The 23,442-nt window shown below is 40.9% G+C and overlaps 1 long non-coding RNA gene across 2 annotated transcripts; it reads left to right on the forward strand.

Moving 5' to 3' along the window:
- Positions 1-8,573: 8,573 nt before the first annotated feature.
- On the forward strand, positions 8,574-22,704 carry LOC120407551. 2 transcript variants are annotated; one of them, XR_005600103.1, is made up of 4 exons: positions 8,574-8,661; positions 9,081-9,227; positions 17,917-17,977; positions 22,415-22,704. It is a non-coding gene; the product is annotated as an uncharacterized LOC120407551 (long non-coding RNA). The 2 variants fall into 2 exon arrangements; XR_005600102.1 differs by lacking the exon at positions 22,415-22,704 and adding an exon at positions 19,162-19,741.
- The last annotated feature ends 738 nt before the right edge of the window (positions 22,705-23,442 follow it).

The following is a 23,442-nucleotide window of genomic DNA, read 5'->3' on the forward strand; positions in this document are numbered from 1 at the left end:
CATTGTGCCTCAAGTTGATTTTAGATTGACCCTGTTTCCACTGACCTCTTTGGTGGCCTATTTCCATGTAGTATTTATTTCTGTTATTTTCTGATATGTAGGGCAGAGTCAGACAGTAGACATGCTGCCTCATTTTTGTCTGTGTAAAACAAATACTTGGTAATTAATGGCCTGGTATTGAGCTAGTAACCCAATGAAATCCATATCCCTGATATTTGCTGGGACTGACATGATAATATTCCTGTTACTCAACCTGTCCACTTGCTTTTCCTACTAGAGTTAGAGAAATGGCAACGCACATATACTTCATACACACTTGCACTTCCATTTCCCATTTCTCATTGATAGGTATTATAAGTTTGCACTATATTCTCATTAATCTTTATTGTATTTATTATGTACCATCCAAAGATCAATCCTACAAAAAACCCTGGGTCGATGATAGACGGAGTTGACTTGTGAAGGAGCACACCTGTCAAGGAGCTACCACTGGGGTGCTCTGAGTGGTTCTTCCCTCTCTCCATATGAGTCAACCAGCTAATGAGGTTTGCGTATGTAAAGAGCCCTGGAGGCACTATACAAAATCAGTGTAAAGTAAACACAATTTTAATAGCTAAATGAAATAAACTCTCGGTTTAGTATTTAAAGTGGATGATGGGCCAAATTCAATTGTCTGCTTTCTGGATGATAATTTCCAGTTTACCAAATATATATCTATTAAGGCTGGTGTGAGCTGCTGTGGAGCGGAGGGTAGGAATACTGTATTTCTGTGCTACACATTCTGACAGGCAGATTCATGACACTGCTAGGCTTGAGAGATGACACCGCTAGCCCACTGAAGATTCTTTCCATAGCTAGATATTACCGCATACCCATCCACAGCCCCTTCCAATTTTCAAAGCAGCTTTTCTTTTCCAAAACATCTCTCATTGGTAATTCGATTAGATTGATGGGATCCAGGATTTGTAGTTACTCCAGGGGGGCAGGGGCGGGGTGAGGGCTCCGGCTGGGGGTGTGGTCTCTGGGATGGGGCTGGGGATGAGGAGTTTGGGATGTAGGAGGGTGCTCTGGGCTGGGATCGAGGGGTTTGGAGGATAGGAGGGGGATCAGGGCTGGGGCAGGGGGTTGGGGTGCGGGAAGGGGTGCAGGCTCTGGCTGGGGGTGTGGGCGGGAGATGAGAGGTTTGGGGTGCAGGAGGGTGCTCCGGGCTGGGACCGAAGGGAAGGGGATGGACGTATTGGGGCACGGGGGGAGGCTCAGGGGTGCAGGCTCCAGGCGGCGCTTACCTCAAGCAGCTTCTGGAAACAGTGGTATGTCCCTTCTCCAGCACCTACGCAGAGGCACGGCCAGGCAGCTCTGTGCCCTGTTCCATCAGCAGGCACCACCCATACAGCTCCCATTGGCCAATGGGAACTGCGGGGGCAGCACTTGGGGCAGGGGCAATGTTCAGAGTGGAGTCCCCTGGCTGCCCCTATATGTAGGAGCTGGAGAAGGGCCATGCCGCTGCTTCCGAGAGCCACATGGAGCAGCCCCCAACCCTGCTTCCCCGCTGGAGCGCCAGAGCGGTGCAAGCCCCAGATCCCGCTCCCCAGCAGGAGCTTCAAGAGCCAGATTAAAATGGCTGGCGGGCCGAATCCAGCCCGCAGGCTATAGTTTGCCCACCCCTGCTCTAACATCATACTGCCTGGCCAGAATCTGTGGGCAGCTCCATTGCACAAAATAAAGGATTGGACTGATAATGCTAAATGATGGATCATCTATTCTGTTATCTTTCCCCAAATACACAAAGATTTTTTTTTCAGTCTGTCATTCAAAAAACAGTTTGCTCAGTTCATTTTGGCAACTGCTACCTCTGTTCTCCAGCCAGCTACACCTTCTGCCAGGGATTTTTTAGTAAGCATACCAGATGCCATTCAGGTGTTTTTCTATCTGTGTCAAACCATGTGCCAAGGAGTTCATTTTTTATTTTATGTCAAAATCCTAATAATCTAATGAATATATCACATGAATCAGGTGTAGATGGAGTCATAAAATTGACCTAACTTTCAACAGATAATTTAGGTATTTCCTCTCCTGTACCTGATCTCCTTGTTTTCTGGCCAAGCCTACCCAATACTGAGATTCTTTTCTGAGGTGCTGAGCTCTCTGAGTGCTCACTGATTTGAGGGTATTCAGCATCTTGGAGGATCAGGCCCACAGTCCTAAAAAGCAGTTGCAGAACTACCTGTGTGGCAGTGATCTATACTTAAACCTTGTCAATGCTGACCCCTCTCCTGGTTAAGAATAATCTGAAGATATCATCAGATTGGGGGCACTTTATTCATCACCTGGAACAATTAAATCATGTTAGCAGGTTCAAGGAATGCTCCTGCATGGTTTAAATATTCTCAACCCTGTGTTATAGTTTAGAGTCTTAACTGAAAGTGACAGTGGCATCTCCCAAAGGTCCATTTGGCTTATATACACAATAACTACCCTGCTGACCTTGATGCTTAGGGTGATCGTCAAATTAAACCAGGGGTAATTTGAAGTATCACAGGGGAAAATAAACAGTTGCTAGTTAATTTATCATACATAACAGTTTTTAGTATTTGTTCACATCTCATACACAGAACAGGGCTTTTACCTACTAGTGATGATCTATTGCTGTGTGTTTTTCATAACAAATGGACTCGATTACTGCAAATTATGCTTGCTGATATCACAGGCATCTTGTTGCATAAATGTAGTTGAACCAGCAAGATGTATGTAGACAGAAGAGCATCCCAAACAAATTTAGGAAGATCGTCTCTTCCCAGCTGTTGCATATTTTATTGTCTTTACATGCTCATTCTGTACCAATAAAATGTTATTCTCTGATGTTCTTTATTTATAAATATATACCGGCTCTAGATATTTGAACAAGTTACAGAACATTTTTGTTTATGTTCTTGGCTCCTTGATACACTTTTTCTTTCTCTTTTATTGAGGATATTGCATTTCCATAGCAAGTTTTACTCCATGGATTAGGCCTGATGTGTTCGTGAGCAGCTGGTATAGTGACTATGAAATAATATATTCCCCAGACCCATTTGGACCTGAGGCTTGTGATTATATCCTGTGCAATCACAGCTCCATTTTTGCACCTTCAATAGGTCTGAATGCAACACTGAGCCTGCAATGATTTGCGCTCGCAGATTAGGTCATTTATGTTTTAATCCAAAAATGATTAATGTTAATGGGGAAAAACATTGATTTCAATGAACTTTGGACAAGGCCCATAGTTTTCTAGGCTTTTAGATGTCTATGATTTGCAGGCACAACCAAGCAAGTCGATATCAAAATGGCCGATACCGCAGGCAAAAATCATTGCACGGCAAAGCTGCATCTACAGTGCAGGTCATTTAGAGTTCTAAGTAGCTGATTTGCTAGCACAATCTAGTAGATAAACATTCAAAAGAAATAAATTGCAGACACAATTTATTTTGGAACAAAATTGCACCCACTGTGACTTGTTCTTGTAATTTATAAGTAGAAGTCTGAAGGATGAGTTTTCAAAATCTGGTCATTACATTTTATAGTTCATGTTTATGGTATTTGAAAAGCCAAATCAAAATTATTTTCTTTAATTTACTTTATTCTCGGTAGGTTTTGCTTAGATTTATGGATTACCTTGGATTAATTGCCATATAGCATTCTGATTTTATAGTGTAATTGGGTGTGTCTAAGTGCATTCCATTTTATTATTTGCTTCAGGGTATATTTTGTATGAACTGCACAATATAAAATACATTTGTTGTTATGTTTTATATAATGTCAGAGAAAGCACAAACAGCTGGATTTAAGTTTCTAGGTTTATAGGTTTCTGGAAAACTTTGGAGGACAAATCAGCTTATTTTCAATTTTTTCAATAAGTCTCAGTCTTTTTCTTTTTCAATTTAATCTGTGAACCAAAGTCAATATTTATTTTTGGTCATAGAATCATAGACTTTAAGGTCAGAAGGGACCATTATGATCATCTAGTCTGACCTCCTGCACAATGCAGGCCACAGAATCTCACCCACCCACTCCTGTATCAAACCTGTGTCTGAGCCATTGAAGTCCTCAAATCATGGTTTAGAGACTTCAAGGTGCAGAGAATCTTCCAGCAAGTGACCCATGTCCCATGCTGCAGAGGAAGGCGAAAAACTCTCAGGGCTTCTGCCAATCTGCCCTGGAGGAAAATTCCTTCCCGACCCCAAATATGGCGATCAGCTAAACCCTGAGCATGTGGGCAAGACTCACCAGCCAGACACCCAGGAAATAATTCTCTGTAGTAACTCAGATCCCATCCCATCTAACATCCCATCACAAGCCATTGGGCATATTTACCGCTAGTAGTCAAAGACGAATTTAGGCTATCCCATTATACCATCCCGTCCATATACTTATCAATCTTAGTCTTGAAGCCAGATATACATTTTGCCCTCACTACTCCCCTTGGAAGGCTGTTCCAGAATTTCACCCTGTGATGGTTAGAAACATTTGTCCAATCTCAAGTCTAAACTTCCTGATGGCCAGTTTATATCCATTTGTTCTTGTGTCCACATTGGTACTGAGCTTAAATAATTCCTCTCCCTCCCTGGTATTTATCCTTCTGATATATTTATAGAGAGCAATCATATCTCCCCTGAGCCTTCTTTTGGTTAGGCTAAACAAGCCAAGCTCTTTGAGTCTCCTTTCATAAGACGGGTTTTCCATTCCTCGGATCATCCTAGTAGCCCTTCTCTGAACCTGTTCCAGTTTGAATTCACCCTTCTTAAACATGGGAGACCAGAACTGCACACAGTATTCCAGATGAGGTATCACCAGTGCCTTATATAACGGTACTAACACCTCCTTATGTCTACTGGAAATACCTCGCCTGATGCATCCCCAGACCACATTAGCTTTTATCACAGCCATAACACATTGGCGGCTCATAGTCATCCTGTGATCAACCAATACTCCGAGATCCTTGTCCTCCTCTGTTACTTCCAGCTGATGCCTCCCCAGCTTATAACAATAGTTCTTGTTATTAATCCCTAAATGCATGACCTTGCACTTTTCACTATTAAATTTCATCCTATTACTATTACTCCAGTTTACAAGGTCATTCTGATCTTCCTGTATGATATCCCGGTCCTTCTCTGTATTGACAATACCTCCCAGCTTTGTGTCATCCGCAAACTTTATTAGCACGCTCCCACTTTTTGTGCCAAGGTCAGTAATAAAAAGATTAAATAAGATTGGTCCCAAAACCGATCCCTGAGGAACTCCACTAATAACCTCCCTCCAGCCTGACAATTCACCTTTCAGTACGACCCATTGAAGTCTCCCCTTTAACCAATTCCTTATCCACCGGTCAGTATGTAGTGAACTGTCCATGCCATACGATGATATAAACATATACAGCTCTATCTGAATTTCTAACATTCCCATCCCATAGCATCTAGGTGGTGATTCATGATTAGGAATCAACACATATTCCATCCAAATCAAGGTTAATATCCTCTGCCCTTCCATTGTACTGTCTATTGGGGTTAGTGTCTTCCAGGAGAATGCTAGGCTCTTCTTACATCCTGTCATGTGCAGATGCCTTACTGAAAAGCTCTGCGTCTAAGAGAGAGCTACACTTGACTGACACACTGTAGCTGGAGAAACCTAGGCCTTCTCAGCTGAGTTCCATAACTCTAGAACTCCCTACCAATGAAGCCTTAAATGGCAAGGTAGAATGCTATTGCATTGGCTCTCATTTAGAACTATTAATGGTGTTTAGTGCAGCTGGTAAGCTGAAGCCAAGTCTCTGACCCCCTTTTAATTCTGTGCATCCTTGCTTGAAGTTAAATTCCCCATAAGTGGCTCCTTTTTGAGAAAAGTGTTTAAAAGACTCCTCACTCCTGGCTTGCAGACTGGGGACCTTAAAGCTCTTGTATACACACCTGTTTTTTCACTGCAATCAGGCAATGATTGAGTCTGTTGCCTATTCGTTTGACAAAGGGTTTTTCCTTTTCCATTTGTGGCAGGGAGCCTTTAGCCCCTTATTCTGTCCAGCTCTATGGGCAAAAGAAGCATCCACACACTGCCAATGTGAAGAAAAGTCCATACATCTATCTAAAAAGATAGTTAGAAGTTCACATCACCTCTTTGCCTTCTATGGGAGTGACAAGACTGTCTTTACAGCCCTTAGGACTTCCATGATTTAAAATATTTCTGGCCACATAGTCAATGTACTGCACAATATTTAGACACATAAATAAAAGTGGCCTCTCTTCAGAGGTACTGAGCAGCTCCCATTGAATTTAAACGGGTCAGCACATGTGGTGTTTATTCTAATATAGCATTAGGCATTCAAGTTTGATCACTGTCTGGGAAGACATAAAGGCATTGAGAGAAACCAAATGACTAGATAAGAATAATATAATTTAAAACTGAAATGGCGAATGAGTCATTAATATTATTTCAGAGGGAAAACCAAAGTGTACTGACCTGTTTGAGCTACTGCACTGACAAAGAGCAGAAGCTTTCCATATTACTGTCATGAGATTGGCACCAGGTTCAGAAGTCTGACCAGTGAGTCACTAATGTGATATAACAAAGTTTGATACATTGCCTCATAACATAATGCACAAGAAAAACACTCATTCTCAAGAGTGATTTAAAGTATTAAGAATGAATCATTCAAACAAAGAGGCAAGAGGCAATATTATATTCGTTAAAGGGCATGTGAAACAATTTGAGGAACATTTTGTAAGCCAAAAGTTAAGGTAGTTCATGAGTTTATACGTTCATTTTGGAAAATGGCATCATTATGAAATAGTTCTACAGTTCAAGTTTGTCTTTGTAGGTCTCCAAATAGTTCATTCTAGAATAACAAGCGTATGTACTTAGTGTTAAAGAAATATTAAAATATTCATATTTTACACTTCTCTAGCTCCTTCTATCTTAGGATCTCAACGAGGTTTTCAGACATAAGTTTGACAATCTCATTGCAAGTTGGCAAGCATTATTATCCCTGCTTTACAGATTTGAAAACACAGGCACCAAGAAGCTAAGGGCCAGATTTTCAAAGGAATTGAGATGCCTAAAGATGCATTAGTTGTTTAATGTGATTGTCAAAAACACCTAGGCAGTTTAGGTTAGACACATAACTCTCATGGAATATAATAGGAGTTAGGTGCCTAACTGGATTAGGTGCTTTTGAAAACCCTACAGGATGCCTATTTGCATTTTTAGGCACCTCAATACCTTTGAAAATATGGCCTATGACATAATATGGCCTGTGACAAAAGTGAAGTACAATAGAGAGACTGCAAAACTGGGAGAATGGAACATCTCAAAGGGTTAGTAGCAAGGTACAGAGATTTTTAATTTCAAGTAATGGATTTGAGACCAAAAATCCAAATTCAGGAATGTTATTAAAAGAAAACAGGCCTGAGATTCTAGAAAATTGCATCACATAAAGATGAAAAGATTTGCCTGCCATTTGCTCTGTCCTTCTAGTGATCTCTGCAGTTTTGTAACACTTCTATTTAGTATGCTTTTAAAGGGCAAATTGGTTTCAAGTATGCTACTGAGACATGTGTATATATACATACACACGCACACACATTCATGCAACCATCTGTGTAATGACTGAGAGGTAATGAAGATTAAATGCTTACTTTAACTCAGAGCTTTTCCACACACCTACCAAATTGGCTACCCACAAACCACAGGAGTTCACCACATACGCAGCTAGAAATGCTGCTGGGAGGGATGGGATGATGATTTCCAGTGCACAGGATATTTATCCCAGGGCACACTCATTCATCTGTTGTATATTTAAATTTATGCTTTTGACCATTTGTAATAGGGATATTGAAAACAAAAGCATCTCTTTCTAATAATGGTCCCATTCTGCACTGACATAAAAAAATACAATATAATCTAAAGCAGTAGAAACAAACTGTCTGTTCAGGAGGTCCAAGCCACCAGGAAGGGTTTTCTGCAAAAAAAAATAGTGTAACGGAATTAAGCAGATGCACTGGCTCAGTGGGGGTTGCACACAGCCTGGATTCACTAAGCTAAAATTCTCCATAAAGAAGGTCATGTACGCTACTCCCTCTTTAACTTGCACTAGTGGCTACAGACCTTGCTTGGTGGTTCTCTCTGATTAGGAGTGAGGATCACATCTTTCATTCTCTATATTATCCGACCAGTTTTGGAAGTGGAGCTAACCATTTTACTGAAGCTTTGAGGATTTGGCTGATAAAGAGGAGAAAGAGAATTTTTAAAAAGCGGGAAATTAACAGGAATATGAAGTGGCTCAACAGGGTTCTATCTAAGGGCTCATCTAATCATGCACAAATTTTACTAAGGCAGTTAAGAAACTTGCGACAGGGTAAATCAGGTCTCCTTTGCCCCCTGCTTGAGGCATTGATGCCCTGACATCCCCTGCTGAAAGAAAATCCACTCAGACCATGTTACCAACAAAACAGTCCTCCAGAAGCCTAGAAGGGCCAGGAGGAAATATTGACCAATCAAGAGCCAGCAGACCAGTTAAGAAGGCTTGCCTGCTTCTTCTCAGGCCAGTGCAGGGTGGTACTGAGGCAGAGGAGGAGTTCCTCAGTGACAGCCCAGAACCCCAAGGCAAGGCTTTGCCCTCACCCTCAAGCATTGAAGGTAGCCATTTGCCTTTGAGTTTTGTTTTGTTTTGTTTGTGCATTAAAAGGTACAGATTGCCAAAGTTTGAATGTTAGTGTTACTTTGCTGGGTATAGACTGATGCCAAGTTTACAGCTGCAACTGGTGAATTGAGGCAGGAAGTACCTGCAGGCTTTGGTTGGCCATGCAGGAGGGCAGTACAGAGCAGCCCCACCTGCCATGAAACCAGTTTAGTTAAATTGGTGTAAACTCCTTTGATGGACATTTAAATCCATTTGAGAGTTCCTTGAAACACTTTAGCTTAGCACAGCTGCTCTGATTGATGCATGAACTACATGTCAATGAGGCAATTAGATACTTTATCACCTACATCTCAAAGCTCTAGTTAAAGTTATGTGTGTGAATTTTAATTTTTAATTTGACATAATTTATTTACAGGCATGCTTCTTGGGTGAACGCTGTATCGAAAGGTGCACCTTATACTTTGATCTGAACACCATCAGGTTTGGACCCAGGCTGATTGCTCCCAGTAAGGTGTTCCATAAACAGGATCCTGCTGATGAGAATGTCTTGCCTCTAGTTCATGTGAGCCTAAAGCTGAGTTCCTCTGGCTGTATCATTCCTGCAGCACATTGCTGTCACAGAGGGTCACGATGGGTGAGGAAGGTTCTGAAATTGTCAGATTCCAATGTGGTAAAGGCTTTGTAAACTAGGACCAAACACTCAGAAGCTTGTTCTGACCTGACTATGTAGCTACTATAGTTCACAAAAGCATCAAAGAGTCCTGTGGCACCTTATAGACTAACAGAAGTTTTGGAGCATGAGCTTTCGTGGGTGAATACCCACTTCGTCTTTGCTGCTTTTACAAATCCAGACTAACATAGCTACCCTCTGATATAGTTCACAATGCTCAGATAACATGTTTTTTATGTTTACCATGAAATGTACTACTGAGTGTTGCTCCATCCTTTGGCATTTGTAATCAGTAGTTGTTTTCAATGACAGGAAGAATGGATTACATGCATCTAAAATGGAGGCAACAAAAGAGAACCTTTATCTAGTAACAGGTCAATATGTTTCTCCATTATTTCCTCATTTACCTCCATCAAGTATCTTTCTGGTCACAATACCTTTCTTACCACTCTTTTTCTGCACATCTTTCTTCCACTGTAATTTTTAAAACAATACCTTTCATTCTAGCCATAAACACCTCAGAAGCTTATTTTATAGCTTTCTTCATCTGTGATGGTTTTCATCTAGTTCTTTGGCTACATCTGGCCTAATCATAATTTGATTTGTAACTGACCACTTAAGAAATAAGTTTGCTGGAGTTCTCTGCATGATGAGCTGTAGTTTTGACCTGTATAATAGAAGAAAGTTTGTAATACAACATTTCAGGGTTCTACCCTCATTTTTATCCAATGCCCTTTTAAGTTTTTGCCCAGAGTTCTGCTAAGCCATTTGATGCTAGGTTATAAGCAGCTGATATAGTGTGTTTTACTGTCTCTTGAGGAAAATTGAAATTCCTCAGGAAAAAAATGTACACCATTATCCAAACTGATTTCTTCAGGCAAACCATGTGCAACAAACATTCCCCAATGCCTCAGTAGTCTTAAGTATTTGTCACAAGTACCACTTCTGGCCACCTGGAATAAGCATCAACTGCAGCGAAGTACATTTGCTTATTCTTCTGTACAAAATCAATGTATAATCTTTAACAAGGCTTAGTAGCCCATGGATGATGTACTGTTTGTGCTGTGTTTTGCTGACTTGATTACTACAGAGTTCACATGGACCAGAATATTGAAATTGGTTAAAGACTGATTCCCAAAAATAACTTCTAGCCATACTTTTCGCTTTCTCTGTCTTGATGACAGTCACATAATTCAACCAGTTTCTTAGAATGTAGACTTTTTTTTGGTATCACTACTCTTACACCACAGCCCCCACACTTCAGCTTATTGTAAATGCTGATATGATGTTCTGAAACAATGGCAATACAGATTTCTCAAATACTTCAGGGTGGAGTGACCCCTGTCATCTTCTTCTGTATTATTACTTATTTATTGCATTACAGTAGTCCCTAAAGCCAGGGCCCATTGTGCTAGGCACTGTACATATCTACCTTGAAGAGCTTACAAGATATGAGAGACAAAGGGTGAAAGAGAAGAAGTACTATTATCTCAATTTTCAGGGGGAGGTGAAATCCGGCCCCACTGAAGTCAATGGCAAAACTCCCATGGCTTCATTGATTTAGGATTTAACCCTAAATGACTTGCCCAAGTTCACACAGAAAGTCTGTGTTCGAGCTAGAAAGTTGATTTTCTGAGTCCCTGTTCAATGCCTTAACCACAAGGCTATCCTTCTTTCTTGCCTGTAGCCTGGGCTTTCCTTCCTTCACATGGCATATATATTGAAGTACTCTCTCAGATTGTCAGACATCTCTCTAGCCCCATGGCTACTCCACTGCTCTGTCTAGGTTCTGAAAGTGAAATTTAAATCTTAATGTCTATGTTGTTCAAATGGTTTGGGGGTCAAAGCCATTTGCAGTTGATGTCATTAATGGTTCTGAGCAAAGGTTATTTATTTCTCCTATAATGCTCATCTCAGCTGCTCTGCAGGTGTGTATTTTCTTTAGTAAAGAAACTGTATGGAAGATCAGAATGAGGTACACAGCAACTTACTGAAATCAGTGGAAAGATTAGTTTCTAGAGGAGCAGAACTGGGCCCACGTATTGGGAAGTACAGATGGATATAAGGGCATAGTTATAGGTTAAATACTGGCTGTATTTGCTAGAAGCACAGAAGTAGAGACTCCATGCACAGGCAGAGCTTTACAAGCTGATGTATATTATGAAAAGGTCTGAAGTTCTGCTGTTCTTAAAGCATGCTCCATTATTATACTTCTTGGAATTATGCACTTTCTTCCAAACAAAGGTTATAACTGATCCCATAATTTGCTTTTATTACCAAGATACTGTCAACACAACAGATGTCAAAGCTAAAAGACATAATGTCAGAAATCCTTGTCCACCTTCATTAAGTGCCCCCTCAGCACTTAATAGGCAGGAGGTTTAAAACAAACAAAAGGAAGTATTTCTTCCCACAATGTACAGTCAACCTGTAGAACTCCTTGCCAGAGGATGTTGGGAAGGCCAAGACTATAACAGAGTTCAAAAAAGATCTAGATAAATTTATGGAGGATAGGTCATAAGTGGCTATTAGCCAGGGTGGGCATGGATAGTGTCTCTAGCCTCTGTTTGCCAGAGGCTAAGAATGGGCAACAGGTCATGGATCACTTAATGATTACCTGTTCTGTTCATTCCCTCTGGGGCACCTGGCATTGGCCACTGCTGGAAGACAGGATACTGGGCAAGATGGACCTTTGGTCTGACTCTGTATGGCCATTCTTATGTTCTCAGGAGTACATTGGCAATTAGGTGACAAATATTTTTCTACCCTCTTTCTTTTCCAAGTTACTTTACGTTTCAGATTTGCGTCCTCTTTTTTTTTGTCTCTGCAAGACTTAATTCAGTAGTCTTCATTGAAGATATGTATTTTTTAGCTGTCAAGAGAAACAACCAACATTTTGTATAGATTAAAATAGGAACTGGTGGGCTACTTCTGAGAACCAGGAAAAACTATCTTGAGGAAGGATTTGAAGGAAGAGAGGACACTACTCTGTAAACTACCCTCTCCTTCAGGGCCGGCTCCAGGCACCAGCCCAGCAAGCAGGTGCTTGGGGTGGCCAACGGTGAGGGCAGCGAAGGACCAGCTGCCGAAGTGCTGCCAAAGACTGAAGCGGCAGTGGTAGAGCTGCAGATCGCGATCACGGCTTTTTTTTTTTCCCTGCTTGGGGTGGAAAAACCCTGGAGCCGGCCCTGCTTTCCTTCTACCATAACACTAACAAGAATTTGCCAGTAAATAATGGGACGTTAGAGGACCACTGAAGACAGGGGGGGTTCTGCAGAGGGGATTAAAGGATGTATATTTTATCATTTTCACTTTTCATATGTTTTCTTGTCGTCTTAGATTGTAAGATCTTTGGGTCAAGGGCTGCATCTTATTATATGTTTAGTTTGTAAGCTTTTGGGGACAGGCAACGATGTTTTTGTTCTGTGTTTGTACAGCACCTAGCACAGTGGGGTCCTGGTTCATGACTAGGACACCTAAGTGCCACGATAATGTTTGCAAAGCACCTAACATAATGTAGGCACTACTATAATCCAAAAACTATGCTATTGTTGTGATTTGCTTTGTAGCTAAGCATAGTTGGTCTGTCAATCCTTGGATGGGAGACCTCTTTAAAAAAAAAAAAAACACCCAGGGGACCCTAGAAAGTAGTGCTAGTGATCCAGCAGGTGGCACTCTTCCTCTTAGTCAAATGCTTCAGCAGGATGTTAAAGCTGACAGAACTGCTGGAAAGGCTGCCATTTGAATGAGATACAACCCTAAGGTCCTGACCACTTGGCTTTGTTAAAGAGACCAGTGCACTTTTGGCAAGAGTATAAATTAGATCTGGCAGTAATCTTTTAGATTTTTTTTAATTGGCATTGGATTTTTTCAATATTAAAAAGAACAAAACTGTCCTTTATAATTTTTCACAAAAAAAAATCTTTTCTTCTGTTGTTTGGATCAGTTCTGCTAAAGATCTTAAACTTTGTGCTTTGGCAAAGTCTGGGAAAATATATTTTGACTACTAAATTCTCCCTACAATTTCAAGTGGCTACAACATTCCTTTTCACTTTGTATTTTAAATTGTGGTGTATTGTATTGCTGCTCTACTATTGAATCACCACTGCCTTTCAGCCAAAAGGAGGCTGCATAATGCCCACTCACCCCTGGCTTATTTGGAAAGGCTTATGTTATAAATATAAAAGCTAAAATCATATATAAATTCACAGGACATTATTCCTGTATCTAAACCCCAATCCTGCTCTAACTGAAGTCAGTGGCAAAACTTTCGTTTATTACACACACACAATTGTAAGCAGTTACTATATACAGTATGTTAGGAATAATTGGGAGAATATCAAGAACCACTATATTGTGACAAGAATAAGAAACATCTAGTAACACTGAAGCTTCTCTTAGAGTGATTCTGCATGACCCTTTTCAGTGCGTCAAAAGGCACAGGAAGTCTTCGTCCTTACCTTGAGGGCCAGGCAGCATTGCTCCAAGGAGCAGAGGGACAGAACAGAATGCACCAGACTGTGGGGTGAGACTGGGATGCAGGGAGAGAAGGCTGCATACCCCGTAAAGGAGTGTAGTAGCAGGCAGGTTAACCTTGTAGCCAAGGAGTTCAGAGAAGCCTCCTGCTTCTGTAAAGCAGAATATATCCAAGTACCTCCCTTCCCAGGAGCAATGCAGCTCCACACTAGCTCCTACCCTTGGCTGTGCCTCTAATGAGCATAGGAAATATGTCTTATTTCTTATTGTTCGGATTCCTATTCATTCTTCTCCAGGTACTAACTCTGCTGATTCTAAAACTTGTAATTGTTTGGGAACATTCCCTAGGAGATTAAGGTTTCAACTGATTTATAAGAAGCATTCCCATTCCTAAAATGGCAATGAGACTGCACTGGAATATATTCCAATCGTTCCTATTTTCATGTTGGCAACTCCCTACAGCTCTAGATCTCTATAACTAGCACTATTTATGCTGGAACATCAGAGGATGTTGACAGAGTGCAGCAATCTGAGTTGAGTTTACACTTATTAGAGTCATCCTAGCTAAACCGAAAGGTCGTCAACAATCGTTGCCTAGCTCTCTCAGTCAAGAAATGTGGTTCCACTTAAAAAACCAACCGTTTAAAAATCAGGATGATCAGGTCAGCTATTGTCCATAGACTTGGCCACATAAAGCAACTTTGTTATGTTTCTATGGAAAACAATGAAGAAAGGAAAGGAAACAGGTAAAGGAAGCAAAAATGCATGGAAAGTATTCACAACAAAACTTTGTAAATTACATGTTATTTATTCTCTATGCATGTAATAAATGTGTATGGTGTCTGAATGAACTGGTTTTAAGGCCAAAAAGATCATTGTGATTGTCTAGTCTGACCTCCTATATAACACAGGCTCCAGTTCAATTACAACTATTGTGACGGAGGCAGATCTTTTAGAAAAACATCTTGGTTTAGAAATTGCCAGTGATGGAGAATCTACCAGAATTAGCCACAGCAAATTGTTCCAATCGTTAATTACCCTCACTCATAAAAAATTGTGACTTATTTCTAGTCTGAATTTCTCTAGCTTCAACTTTCAGCCATTGGATCTTGTAATACCTTTGTCTCCTAGATTGAAGAGCCCTCTATTATCCAAATTTTGTTCCCCATTTAAGCAAATATAAATTGTGATTGTCACCTCCTTAATCTTTTCTTATTTTCCAATTCGTTAATCATTCTTGTGCTCTTCCCTGAACCCCTTCCAATTTATCAATATCCTTCTGGAGGTGTGGACACCAGAACTGGACACTGTATTCCAGTAGCAGTCACACCAGTGCCAAACACAGAAGTAATATAACCATTTTACTCCTATATGATATTCCCCTATTTATATACCCACAGGTTGTAGGCCAGAGTGTCTTTAGGCCAGTGTCTTACTGGCTTTATGTTTGGCTGATTATCCACAATGATCCCAAGTCCTTTTCAGAACCGCTGCTTCCCAGAACAGAGTTCCCAATGCTGTAGTATGGCCTATATTCTCTGCTTCGAGACGTATAACTACATCAGGTCATACTGAAATGCATATTGCTTTCCTGTAGCCATTTCACTCTTATCAGTGACCTGTCCTCTTCATTATTTACCAGTCCCCAATCTTTATCATCTGCAAAGTTTATCAGTTTGATTTTGTTTTTTTCCAAGTCATTGATAAAAATGTTAAATAGCACATGGCTAAGAACTTATCTCTGCAGGACCCCACTAGAAACACACCTACTTGATGATGATTTCCCACATATAATTACATTTTGAGACTTATCAATTTAACCACTGTTCAAACCATTTACTGTGTATCAGTTTACATTAAGAGATCATGTAGCACCAAGTAAAATGCCTTACAGAAGTCTATTACATCAATGCTGTATTTTTTTTTCAACCAAACTTGTAATTGTATCAAAACATGATATCAAGTTAGTTTGACAAGACCTATCTTCTATAAACCCACTTTGATTGGTATTAATTATATTATCATCCATTATTTTTTTATTAATCAAGTCCTGTATCAACTGTTCCATTATTCTGGCTGGAATCAATGTTATATATATCAATGTCTATAATTACTTAGGTCATCCCATGTACCCTTTTTAAATATAGGCACAACGTTAACTTTCTTCCAGTCCTCTGGAACTTCCCCAGTGTCCGGACTTATTGAAAATCAACATTAATAGTCCAGATAGCTCCTTGGATGGCTCTTTTAAAACTTTTAATGCAAGTTATCCAGACCTGCTGATTTTAAAATGTCCCACTTTAAGTAGCTGCCGTTTAATATCATCCTACTTACTGCTGAAATGGAAAGAATGTAATCATCATCGTCATCATCTGCTACAAATAGTTAATCTGTTTTCATGCTAACCACAGAACAGAAATATTAATTGAACATTTCTTCCTTTTCAGCCTTATAATTGGCAATTCTATCATGTTCATCAAGTAATGTACTAATACCACTGTTATGATTCCTTTTATTCTTGATATACTTTAAAGAGCCCTTTTTATTTTCTTTAACTCAGTTATAACTTTCACTTTCCCTCTAAGCCAGGCTGTTTTTTTCACCACTGTAGCCTTCTTTCTCAACTGGGCAACTGTGACTATGAAAATTTTCTTAAGCCATTCCCAATTATTCACATTGTCCTGTTTAAATTCTTCTCTTGATTCATAATTGTTCTAAACTTTGAAATTGGCCCTTTTAACGTACCAAGTACATATGTTACTGGTTTGGATTTTATCCTGTGTTCATACAACAAATGTGACCAAGTTATGATCACTTGCACCTAGCAACCACTAACTTTAGTTTCTCTCGGATCAATGTCCCACAGACTATCTCAGCTTTTTTTCCTACACATTATACATTGTTGCTGAAGGAGCCAGTCATCCTGTTTCTTAGTGTGATTTGGTGGTCTGTGGCGGAAACCAACTTGTAACCCATGTGTTATCCCTTAGAACATTAGTCCATAAATATTCAAGATCATTTGCTTCCAAGTTGCCAGTGACTCAAAACCAGCTAATGCCATCTTTGACAGTGTACTATTCCCCTTGCCCTTTTACCCACTTGGTCCTTCCTAAATAGTTTTAGTTTATAACCATTGATTTTAATATTCCAATCCAGTGACTCTTCCCACCAGGTTTCAAAAATACCAACTAGGTTGATCCATTCCTATTCCTCTTGTATATCACCCAGGGTCCTAACATTGCTGTCGAGGCAATTAAAGAATTTTTTCTCTTCAGGTCCCTTGAAACCTAGGTAGCATAGGCGCTGACTTCCTAATAGACGCCAACTTCCGCCCCAGGCCCCACCCTGCCCCGCCTCTTTCTGCCCCCACTCCACCCATCCCCACCTCATTCCACTGCCTCTGTTGCTCCTCCCCTTTACCCCCAAGCACCTTCTGCATGCCATTGAACAGCTGATTGCGGCAGGCAGGAGGCACCAGGGTCAGGGTGGAGATGCTGATCGGCGGGGCTGCCAGTGGGCGGGATGCACTGATGGGGGGCTGCCGGTGTCAGCACCTATGTTAGGCGGTGCAATAAATGTGGAACCTCAGCAGCACAATAAAAGTACCGGGTGTCTGAATGAATTGAAACTTAGGCTGACTTTCCAGTGAGCATCAATCTGGGCCAAATTGTGAACAAACATGGGCTCAGCTTTAACTTCAGTTAGTAACTATGCAAAGTTCAGTGTTTTTTCAGAGGTTCACTTTGAAACCAGACTAATCCTGCAGGTTTTGGCTGACTTTTCTTTGAACAAACCCAAAACTCAGAATGAAACTCAGGAGACCAGAAAGAAAAGGTGCACCTCAATTCCCAGCAAACCAAAACCTCTGAATTTTGCACAGCTGTCTTGAGAACCAGTCTGGGGAATGTGAAATCACTGCAAAGAACACAACATCAGTAGAGACATGATAAATCTTTAACAACCTATGAATATATGTATGATTCACACTTTCGTTATAGATATGTACAGAAACCAAATTCCCTACTTCATAGTAATGGGTTGGCTATGATATGCTTGTTTTTATCTGTTTATACCACAAGTAGGACAAAAACATCTGTCTTTACAGGGAAGATAATTCCACCAGTTCTAACTGGAAGAGCCAGCTTGCAGTATGACCTATATTTTTGGTGAGTGTTGACGCCTAAGTTTTTTTTCTCCCTCATAAACTGTAATTTATTGAAATGTACTTTTCAGAAAATGTAGGGAGGTTTTTTAGATTTCCTAGTGCAGACAGTATAGTGAAATATGTCATGTGATGCTACAAGCAGGTTTATTGGGACTGCCAAGTCTCCAGCAAAAAATACTTTGTGTCAAAACTCATTAAAATCAGAAAAAAGGATGAAAATCATAAACAGCCTTCAGAAGGTGTAAGAAGGGATCTGAAAGCTAAAGTGAATCAATTGAAAAAACATTTGAAAAACTAGTGGTGCTTTACTTTAATCTAACATTACCTTGTGCTTTTTAAATCTCAGTCTTCATTCATTTGCAATGCCAAACAAGAGAGGTACAAGAAAAATGGGGTATCAGCAAAAGTTGCAACGTACTTTATATCAGGCTGCATTGACCATGTTTCATAATATATACCAGAGCATTAAATTGCTGTGTAATATTCCATCTTTTCATAACAGTATGTTTGGACAGTTGGTATGGTAGATTTGTAAAGAAACAGACAGAGCTTTGCTCCACCCTGAGGAGAGAGGAGGCAATGATAGCTTTAAGCCAACTTTGTGCTCCCACAAACTCTGGTATTGCTGAGGTTAATTGGCCAGTGTAACTGTTGGGCTGCTCTAAGATCCACTGTTTTTTTAAATGGCTGTTATTTGAACTGAAGATCACTGGGGTGTTGTGCACGTAAGGTAACCAGATGTCTCAATTTTATAGGGACAGTCCTAATATTTGGGGCTTTGTCTTATATAGGTGCCAATTATCCTCTACCTCCATCCTGATTTTTCACCCTTGCTATCTGGTCATCCTATGTGCATGCCAGCCATATTCCCTTCTGCCCTGGCATGTTGAGGGGGACAGGAGAAAGTTGCATAGTGTTGGCTAGCTGGCAGGATTCCCTCATGCTAGAGAACATCTTTTGTCCCAGTAAAATTCATTTAGCATGCTTGTAGTCTCCCATAACTGAAGGGTCTTCAGCAGACTTTTGATTATAATGAAATAGCTCATCATGTTGATTGAATCTTTAATAATATTCCGTAAACACAACCTCCAAACCTTCACTTAAGAGGAGTAAAGTCTGGTTATGTGTTCATGAACGAAACGTGAGGTCTTAATTAAGTTTTAACCCAATTGTTGTTGCTTCTAGATTTTCATAGTAGAGCTGTGTGAACCCTTCCACTTTTGTTTTGAAATGGCCTGGCAAATTTCTCACATTGAAACTCTCTTGCATGGTTTTGCCCTTGAAGTTCAACAGTATTTGGACTTGATCTAGCCTTATTTGCCTGTGGTTAAATCTTTTTGCAAAGTTCACCTCTCATGGATCCATGCAAACCCACAAAGGACAGCCTGAAGTTTGCTGGTTCACTGGAAGTGGGATTAGGCCCATATTGGAAAATACCATATTGCATGCTCTCACATGAGCACAGATCTAACACAAATTCACCCATGAAGAGCAGCTTCAAAAAATGTTCACAGAAATCCAAAACAAACAACATTTTCTATCCAACTTTCACTAAAAATGTATGAATAATTAAATTTGTGACAATCACTGCTGGTTCTGAACACAGACTGAAATCAAACCAAAGCTGATTTTGAGTGTACTTTAAGTGTGAGTCAAATATTCCACTCATCTCTAGTTTAAAATAGAAAATGTTCTGAAGATCACAACTCTCAACCTCGTAGCCTAGAAGAATAACATCTGGAACATATTGGAGTTTGCTGTTGTTTGCCTGGGTATGGTTGAATGAATTTGAAGAAATGATCTCTAATTTGGCAATTAAACTATTACATAATAGAGTATTATAATTCATTATTATTAATTAAATATCAATATTATTTATTAATCAAGAGGAAGGCTCGTATGATAAGGTGCACAGCCCCCATTCCCTAGACTGCCCAGGAAAGGCCACAGCTCCAGAAACACTGAGGGGAATCATGTGATTGGTCATGTGAGCAATGCAAGGAATAAAAAATAGAACCTGCCCCTCAGTCAGAGACAAAATCAGGGATTGGCAAAAATCTGGTGTACGTTTCTCTACAGAAGTCAGGAGCATAGGTGCTGGAACGAGAGATGCTATGTGAGTGTGTGCTGCTGCACCCCTTGGCTTGAAGTGGTTTCCTTATATACAGAGTTTACAGTTTGATTTAATGTGTCTCAGCGCCCCCCCCCCACTATACAAATTGTTCCAGCACCACTGGTCAGGAGTGGGAATGGCATAGATGCCAGGCCAGAGGGACCCTGGGGAGGAACCCAGGCAGGGACCTGAGATATACAAGTAGAGGAGAATGTTCCAGAGTGTCTCACTGCACAGACCTGAAGACATTATGGCAATATCGTCAACCACAAAAATTCATGAGATTGGCCCTAAAATGTGAGATGTAACTTAATATTTTTAGTTAAATTTTTTATTTGTCTGCTGATTTTTGAACTCTGTTATACACACACACACACACACACACACACACACACACACACGACTATTACTCTGTTGCTAACTCTCACACGAGGTGATTCTGGCCCCTGTTGAAGAAGTTCTTGCTAGAAGGCCCTACTGAGATCAAATGATACCAACATGCAGAAAGTGCTGCCTGATGGTGCAGAGCTCCCAATTGCTCCCCAAAACCAAAAATGCTAATTCATTAGCTCTGTGCCTCCCAACCCCATATCTGCCCAACCTCACATCAATTAATTATGCACACAGTCTCACATCTACCCCTTGCTTCCCAACACACTTGTGTTCCTCCTGCAGCTCCAGGGGCTCTTCAGCCCCCACCTCTCTAAGTCTCAAGACAAGGAAGCAGCTCTTCTCCCACTCCCCACCCTTCCCAGGTGTTGCAGAAATGGGAGGAGAAAGGAGCAGAGAACAACTGACCAATTTTGAACAAGAGGTGAGGGAGGAGGGAAAGGGAGCAGAGCTGCCCTGACTTCCTCTGTTCTTTCTGCTCCTTTTGCTCCCTCTTCTGGAACATAAGAACGACAATACTGGGTCAGACCAAATGTCCATCTAGCCCGGTATCCTGTCTTCTGACAGTGACCAATGCCAATTGCTTCAGAGGGAATGAGTAGAACAAGTAAATCATCAAGTGATCCATCCCCTGTCACCCATTCCCAACTTCTGGCAAACAGCGGTTAGGGACACCATCCATGCCCATCTTGGCTAATAGCCACTGATGGATCTTGTGATGTTATTGACATGAACTGTAACCATATAGATCATTGTTGCAACCAGGGTCCTATAGTTGCACCTGTACAAAGGAGGTCAAGTCAGGTGTCTATGGAAAGGTTGTAATTTGCTGGTTATGATTATGCTGTCTGTATGTGTAGATCATTTTTGTATTTGAAGTTATGAATATTGGCTATGTACTTGTATCTCAATGTGTTTGATTCTAAGTTTCATCAGTGAAGCATTTGGTCAGCTTCTTGAGAAAGGACTATTCTGAGTAAGTGCCCAATCAAGAAACACTTAACTGACAATGGACTTTGGCAGACGCCAGTCCACATCTGAGCTTTCCTGGGAACATTCAAACTAACATGTAAACAATGGCATCGGCCTGCAAAAAGCTGAATCATTCATGGACATGTGATTTGCCTAGGTGGACAATTTATGAGTTTACCTTGTAGAAGCTTTATACAGAGTAAAACAGATTTATTTGGGGTTTGGATCTCAGTGGGAGCTGGGTGTCTGGGTGCTGGAGGGAGGAGCATTTCTTAAGCTGTTTTCAGATAAATCTGCAGCTTGGTGGCATAGTTCAGACCCAGGGTCTGTGTTGCAGCAGGCTTGTGTGTCTGGCTCAACAAGCCAGGGTTCTGGAGGCCCAAACTGGCAGAGAAAACGCTGTTTTCAGATAAATCTGCAGCTTGGTGGCATAGTTCAGACCCAGGGTCTGTGTTGCAGCAGGCTTGTGTGTCTGGCTCAACAAGCCAGGGTTCTGGAGGCCCAAACTGGCAGAGAAAACAGGCTCAGATATATTCTCAGCACATCAGGTAACAGTCCCAAGGGGGTCTCTGTAACTCAGCCCATCACAGACCTATCCTCCATGAATTTATCTAGTTCTTTTTTGAACCCTGTTATAGTCTTGGCCTTCACAACATCATCTGGCAAAGAGTTCCACAGGTTGACTGTGTTGTGTGAAGAAATACTTCCTTTTGCTTATTTTAAATCAGATGCCTATTAATTTCATTTGGTGACTCCTAGTTCTTGTGTTATGAGAAGGAGTAAATAACACTTCCTTATTTACTTTCTCCACACCAGTTGTGATTTTATAGACCTCTATCATATTCCCCCTTAGTTGTCTCTCTTTTCCAAGCTACTCCAAAACATCTGTGGGACCCTGACAGACATGGGGAAGATTTCTTAGGCTGCCTGATTTCTTAGCTGTGACTCACTGTTCTTCCCCAGGAGGCAGGGAAGTAGGTAAGGCAGCCAAACAGAGGGGGTTTCCCTGAGGTGGGTCTCAAGGATGCAGCTTCTACATCATTGCCAAGGGTTTCCATCCTGAGTCAAGATCCAAATACTGATGATGATATCACAGGAGTGGGCAACACTACTACAAGCAGAAGAAAACCAGTGTGTGAACCTCCAGCCCTGAGCTGGTAGGACTGGTGTCTCTGTGGAGCCATGGGGAAGAGGGCCGAATGTCAAGCCCGGAGACAAGGGTTTGGGAAGGGACTGTGGAGCCCAGCTGTAAAGGTGCATAATTTAATACATTAATGTTGTGTTCCAATAAACATCCTCAGGGAAGGGAAACCTTAATTGTAACATATGGAGTATGTGTATTTTGTGGTGTTGAAAAAGGGGAACTGAGGTGGGGCAATCTGCTATCTGGTTGGAGTGACACTGCCCCATAGTATTATATGCCGTAAAACCACAGTCCTTGCTCCTGAAGGGTTTACAGTCTAGGAAGATACAGTCAAATGCATGCATTTTTACACCATCAGATGTTATATAGCTATATGAGTAAAAAACTCTGTGCCAGCTCTCCTTAATCTGCCTTTCAAGCTGTCATTAATTGGTTGACTTCTCATAGACATCATGGCAGAAGTGGGTCTTGAGATTAGATTTTAAGAAGTGACTTTATGGTTCCTAGTCCAGCAACTATTCTCAGCATAATTAATTCCATTACCAGTTGCTTAGCAGCATGTTCCTTCAAGGTTTACACTCAGATTTGACCCCATTTTGACCTCTTTTCTTTTCTTAAAGAGGCAACGGTGGTTTTTTCACGTCATTTATTTGAAAAGACAATGTCAATTATTCCTTTGTTTCTTAAGACCACAGTTCAGCACTGTATTTAAGCACCTGCCTAAGCGTGGGAGTAGCTCCAGTGAAGTCAGACTATTTAAAGTGTAAGTGTCTTCTGAATCATGGCCTCAGTCCAGTCCAGAGCATCATAGGATCTGAGCACAGAATATCTTAATTACCATCACTCA

Source organism: Mauremys reevesii, linkage group 6, assembly GCF_016161935.1.
Source record: "Mauremys reevesii isolate NIE-2019 linkage group 6, ASM1616193v1, whole genome shotgun sequence".
Lineage (NCBI taxonomy): Eukaryota > Metazoa > Chordata > Testudines > Geoemydidae > Mauremys > Mauremys reevesii.